We start from the raw sequence: 6,867 nt of genomic DNA, 5'->3' as shown, positions 1-6,867 counted from the left end.
TTTCTTTCTTTCTTTCTTTCTTTCTTTCTTTCTTTCTTTCTTTCTTTCTTTCTTTTTTATTTCCTATTTAAAATTTTTTTATTTTGTTTTTTCCAGACAGGGTTTTTCTCTGTACCCTGGTCACTCTGTAGACCAGACTGGCCTTGAACTCAGAATTGCCTGTCTCTGCCTCCCTGTGCTGGGAAAGGAGTACACCACCACCACTCAGCTTTGTTTTTATGTGTATGATGGTTTTGTCTTCGTGTATGTATGTGCACCATGTGTGTGCAGTACCCATGGAAGCCAGAAGAAGGAACCAGGTTCCCCAGAACTGGAGTTACTGTGGTTGTAAGCTGCTGTGTGGGTACTGCAAGCCTATTCCAAGGTGGATGTAGTGACTACTTTCTGGGCTGGATTAGGGTGTGGCCTGTAGCACTATCTCCTGTGGTAGCAGTTTACGTCCTCACAACAGTGTCAGGAAGTTGCACTAGCTTGACATTTGCAACTGGTGTTTTCAAAGCATCTACCTTTATAGTAAGCAGTCCTTTAAATCTGAGACCCTTTTAGGGACAGTGACAGTAGGACTAGACAGGATGGTTTCAGGAAGAATCCTGTGAAGGAGGGTTTGGCTTTGTTGACTGTGTGTACACGTGCATGTGTGAGTGTGGTTGTGTATATGAGCACACAGGAAAGAAGGAGGCACAGTGTTATCGTAAATATTATTTGGGGGTTTCTACCCCACCTTTGATCATTTAGTTCCCAAATAAAAGACACTAAACCTTTATATTTATAGTAAACCTTTAAGCACCAGAGTTGGGCTGATACAGCCCTCTGTGCTATTTTATCTACTTACGTGTCAATAATTTGGAGATATCATTTGCCATGTTCCACCTGGGCTCCTCCTACTCCAACAGCCTGGCCTTCATGGCCACATGCTCACAATCCACCTACCCCATGGTGGCTTCTTCTTTCTTCCCCTGTGTCCTCTCTCCTCCTCCTTGTCCCTGCCTGAGACCCCAAGCCTGGGAACTTCACTCTGCCCCTTCTCTTCTGTCCAACCCAGGCTGTAAGTATTAAGCAATCAGAGATAACTTGGGGGACAAAGTGTACACAACAAAAGCTGATATGTGTGAGGATTTCCTCATCTTGGAGCAACCAGATCTTGGGATACAGAATTTAGCATTTGAACATATAGCCAGCCACACCAGACCAACCCACTACAGCAGAAGTCAACTATCCACCCCTGCAGAGAAAGCCTTGAGCTGTACTGATTCTGAGAGATGGGTGCAAGATGATCTGGGTTACAGGTGTCAGTACCAGTACTTTCAAGGAGAAGTGTCCCAACAGCAGCCTGGAAAAGCACTCTTCTGAAAGGGGCTTAGAATGGGCCTGCTGTACAATTAGACACTATAGTTTTTAAAAAGCAAGGTGAATGGTTCAGGCACTTAGCTGTTTGATCCTTGGGACTCAAATAAAAGAGAAAAGAAGAATAAAGTCTACCAAGTTACCCTCTATCTAACCTCCATACTTCCCACATTTCTCTTTTTCTGTCTCTGTCTCCCGATCTCCCTCCCCCTTCCCTCCCCCCATATACACATGCACAGTAAGATTTTGTTTTTCATTTTAAAAAAATAGACTGTTATGACCAAAGAGGGATGGATCACTTAAGGTAGTTTGGTAAGTAAAACAAATACCTAATTTAGAGACCAGAAGAGAAGGAAGTAGGGCCAAGGCTTAATCATCTCTCAGTTACCTACTACATATAGTGCCTCAAAGACTCATCTCTGTTCTCAATGAATCGCCTCTGCTTATTTTTCCAGAGAAGGACTGTGGGATGAGGGGATGCAGAGTTTTAGCCCGTGGCCTCAAAGAAGTAACTCTGTGGCAGCAGCCTCAGCCCTGCCTCTTTCTCCTGTTTTGGTCAGTATATCCAGGATTTTGGGTGTAGCACTTCATTCCCTACCAGATAACATTACAAGGGATTGAAAACAGGAAAGTGTTTCTGTAATCTCTTTGCCCAGTTGTGGTCATTATTGACGGAAGGAAACATTTCCCCTAGACCCGTAGCTTGCAATGTAACTAGATGTCTGTTTTGTTGGTAGATGCGTACACACATACTTTTCTGAGTCCAGTTCTGAGCAGTAGTTTTTTCTTCTTCCCTGAGGCTGTTTTCTCTGCCTCAGTTGGTTCTGGCTGGTCCCTGTGTGCCCACAGCTTCCATTCATAAAGGACACAGACCATGCATAGCCCTCCCACCTGCTTAAGAAAAACATCATTTAATGCTCTTTTGGGGGAGAGTTCTTCTATTGATTATTGAACATTTCTAGAAATAGAGATAATAGGATTTTTTTTTCCTATTTCCTTTGGGAGGTAACAATGTATGGCCAGTGTTCTTTTACGTGCATTTTCTATTCCCTTCTGGACTATTTTATCTTACACCCAAGATGCCGTGTAATTTTAGCTGTGAGCACTGATCTCTAAAGATAGGGCTCCCTATCCCAGCACTACAAAATCATGTAGGCAGAGTGCTGTGTGGTTTTACTTGATGACAGTTGAGACATGCGGGAGCCCCAGGCTAACATCAGGTCAAGGATCAAAAGGTCTTTCCAGATCTTGATTCTTTTTTGTTTGTTTTTGTTTGAGGTTGTACCTCACTATGTATCTCTGACTGTCCTGGAATTACTGTGTAGACCATGAACTCACAGAGGCATGCCTGCCTTCGAGTGTTGGAACTAAAGTCCTACACAACCACTCCCATTTTCGTAGTTCTTTTGAGGTTAAACCCACAGGTTGAAAATAGCTGAGGCTCATGTCATTTGAGGGAGCTCAGAGTTTGAAGGCGACAGACAGGCTCTTCTTCAGACTAACCCTCGTTGATTTCAATCACTGGCATTCCTGGAGGCAGAAGGAGAGTTCAGTTGAGCAGCTGAGAGAAATGCAAAGAGAAAATGTGCAAGTCTGCTCTCTTCAAGCCCAAAATGTCCATTCCTGTATGTAGATGAATAGTTAAATTCTGAAATATATGATTTTTGTAAACCTGGTGCTGGAGAGATACCTCAGTTGTTGGGAGTGCTTACTGATGTTTCATTCCCAGCACCCATGCAGCAAGCTGAGTATTTTACAAACACACCTGTAACTCCAGCTCTGAAGAGCTGAACACTCTTTCTGACCTCTGTGTGTATAGATGTATACCTATACACATGTGCACATATACATGAATGAATGAATGAATGAATGAATGAATGAATGAATGAATCTAAAGTCAGGGAGTCTGCTAATGTTTGAAAATTGCACGTTTGCTAATAAAAGGAAAAAGCTGTAGTATAGTTTGGCAGATGTGCCTCAGCTGCCTGTGAAGTCTAGACCAAGGTGTTCACTTTGGTGGCCAAACAATTGATGTCTCACAATTTCCTTCTTCTAAGGTGAAACCATCTAGATACTGAGACAGTGGATTGGTGGCTGTGTCATCAGGAAGTGAACAGTGATGTGGGACACTGCTGCTCTAAAGAGCCTAAGGAGGTCAGAAGATTAGATGAGAGCCAGTCCTGTGTGGGAAGGACAGACAGACCTCCACTGGGGTGAAGTGACACGTTGGAGCTGCAGCCAGAAGGTGTTTTTCAGCTATTTGGAAATTTTGGCCTTGCCTACCTTCAAGTCCTTACCAACTTCAGCTTTGTGACTTGAGAAACGCATGGTTTGTTGATAGAAGAGAAGCTTCATATCTTTTAGCTGACATAGGAAGGGTTAGAAATGTGAATCAGCAGAGAACAACAAGCTTGCCTAGCATGCACAACCCTGGATTCTATCTTGAGCAGCATAAAGAAAAATGAATCAGATTGTCCTCCCCAGTGGCTGATGTTCACTGAGTAACTCTCTGTGACATACATTCTTCTTAAGAACAGAAAGACATCTAGCTTATACTCACCATGAGCAAGCTGATTTCCAAGTTTTTGAACTAGCTTTAAACCTTAAAGAAGTTTTTTTTTTTTTAAGATTTATTTTAAATTGTGTTTTAGGATGTTGTACGTTCTGGTGCAGGCCAGAAGAGAGTGTCAGATCTGAGCTGTAGTTGCAGGTAGTTGCAAGCCACTGAACACAGGTGCTGGGAATTGAACTCTTCTGAAAGAATAGTACAAAGTCTTAACCCCTGTGCCATCTCTCCAGCCCCAGGAGTTTTCTGTTTCTGTGCTACATTATGTGCATTTTTTCTTTTTAAAAATAATTATATTATGTATATGAGTGTTTTGTCTATGTGTATGTATGTGTACCAGATAACACATCTGGCACTTAGAGTAGTCAGAGAGGGCATCAGAACATGGGTCCTCTATAAGAGCAGCAAGTGCCATAGAACCATCTCTGTAGATCCTACCCCCTACTCCCTGTCTTAGGATTTCCATTGCTGTGAACAGACACCATGACCAAGGCAACTCATATAAGAACAACATTTAATTGGGCCTGGCTTATAGATTCAGAGCTTCAGTCCATTATCATGGTGGGAAGCATGGCAGTATCCAAGCAGGCATGGTGAGGAGGAGCTGAGAGTTCTACATCTTCATCTGAAGGCTGCTAGCAGAAGACTAGTTTTCAGGCAGCCAGGATGTCTCATTGCCCATCCCCACAGTGACACACTTCCTCCAACAAGGCCACACCTTCTAATAGTACCACTCCCTGGGCCAAGCATATTCAAACCACCACACTCCTTTTTTGAAACAAGTTCTCACTATTGCTGCCCAGATAGACCTAGAACTTTGAAGTCTGTTAGCCTCTACCTCCTGAATGCGATGTTTAAAATGTAACATCGCTTTTTTTGCCCCATCTACTGTGAGAATGAAGACCATTCTCAGCAATCAGACTGTCGATATTCCAGAAAATGTCTACATCACTCTGAAGGGGCCCACAATCATTGCGAAGGGTCCCAGGGAACTCTGCGGAGGGACTTCAATCACATCAACATAGAGCTGAGTCTTCTTGGAAAGAAAAAGAAAAGGCTCCAGGTTGACAAATAGTGGGGTAACAGAAAGGAACAGGCCACTATCAGAACCATCTGCAGTCATGTTCAGAACATGATCAAGGGTGTTACACTGGCTTCCGTTACAAGATGAGGTCTGTGTACGCTCACTTCCCCATCAACGTCCTTATTCAGGAGAAAGGGTCTTTGGTTGAAATCCGAAATTTCTTGGGTGAAAAATACATCCGCAGGGTTCAGATGAGGACAGGTGTTGCTTGTTCTGTCTCCCAAGCCCAGAAGGATGAATTAATCCTTGAAGGAAATGATATTGAACTTGTTTCAAATTCAGCGGCTCTGATTCAGCAAGCTACAACAGTTAAAAACAAAGATATCAGAAAGTTTTTGGACACACTGTAGGCCTAAAATCAGCCATAGGCCTAAAATCAGCAGTGGGCCTGTCATGCATGTATACTAACACCAAGTCTTGGGTCTCAGTGGAAGAACATTGAAGCAGATGGCTATAAGCTAATGTCAACGGGCAGCTTCTGTGGAAATTTATAAGCCTGAGTGGTCATGGACCTTGTAAATAGGTAGCCTTGGCAGATAATACCAGCTTAGATGGGGACAAGTGAGTCATAGGCAGAGTCATAGTGACTTTTCCCCTGAACCTTCACCCAGCCAATACCCGGTTCTGAAGATATCTGTATTCCCCCTGACCACCCACACTCCAGTGTCATTCCCTTCCCCACGTCCTGCCTTTCTGTGTTTATACCCCTGTGTGAATTAATTATGATTTGAGAAAAAATTTAAAAAAAAAAAAAGCATGCCATACATTGGGGAAAAAAAAAAAGAAAGTTTTTGGGTGGCATCTATGTGTCTGAGAAGGGAACCGTGCAGCAGGCTGACGAGTGAGGCCTCAGATTCCTAGCTCCAGAAACAAGATCCTGATCTCAAGTACAATTTGGGCAATAAAAGACTTATATATTGAAAAAAAAAAAGTCTAACATCATATACAGGCTAGGCCAGCATCCCACTCCACTTTTTGAGACAAGGTCTCATTCTGTAACCCTGGCTGGTCGCAAACTTGCTTGATCTTCCTGCTTTAGCTGCCTTGTATTACAGTTGTGAGCCATCATACCCTGCTGGTTCATTATTATTAATGACAGTATCTCAGTCTGTAGTCCAGGTGGACCTGGAACTCAATTTGTGGAGCAGACTGGCTTAAAACTCTTGGAAATCAGCTACTAGTCAGAGGACCGAGGTGATAAGAATGAGCCCCACATTTGGTTTTCATTATTTGGTATTCCCCGCCCCCCAAACACACAAATAACTTTATTTGTCATCATTAAAAATCTGGATTTTAAACAGATTCTAAGACTGGTAGTTTTCCCTGTCAGCTCATTCAGCTCCAGCCCCATGTGTCTGTACACCAGCAGCTCTGCAGAGCTTCCCCTGCAGCAGTGGAGCTGTGTCCAAATCAAACTTTCACTGCTTCACCATTTGCTTTTAGAGAGGATAAAGACTGACAAGCCTTTTCTGTCTTTCCCAAGTTTGGGATTCAGCTTATCACTGTTTCAAGTCATGTGTCTGTACCGTTCAGGCCATGATTTCTGTGTTCTCCTAGCTCTGGTAGACCTGTGGGTCTGAGCATGGAAGGTCTTACCTACCTGGTTATTAACACATTTTTTTTTGGTAGTAAAGCCAGCATAGAAGAGATGGACAAATAACCATCTGTTCTCTTTACAGCAACATGAGCTTCAATCATGGCTGCCCTTTTTAAATCGTAGAACACATTTTGTCCTGGGTAAGATCCATGCTGAGGAACATAGACAGTTTTGCCCTGGACATCCTCAGTAATTAGCTTGAATTTTCTAAATGCAACTGTGTTGAAATGTAGATCAGCAAGGTTCACTTCAGACATATGGCCTTTGAAGTCATCA

At 43.0% G+C, this 6,867-nt stretch overlaps 1 protein-coding gene and 1 pseudogene across 3 annotated transcripts in view; both read left to right on the top strand.

Moving 5' to 3' along the window:
• The window catches only part of Med15 (mediator complex subunit 15), a 76,159-nt gene that overhangs the window by 9,755 nt on the left and 59,537 nt on the right, over positions 1 to 6,867 (top strand). The gene's annotated exons all lie outside the window — the stretch shown is intronic.
• LOC114623781 lies at positions 4,807 to 5,919 on the top strand (annotated as a pseudogene).

This window comes from Grammomys surdaster, unplaced genomic scaffold (genome assembly GCF_004785775.1).
Source record: "Grammomys surdaster isolate TR1022 unplaced genomic scaffold, NIH_TR_1.0 202, whole genome shotgun sequence".
In the NCBI taxonomy this organism is placed as follows: Eukaryota; Metazoa; Chordata; class Mammalia; order Rodentia; family Muridae; genus Grammomys; species Grammomys surdaster.
This window is presented reverse-complemented; position numbering and strand designations above follow the sequence as displayed.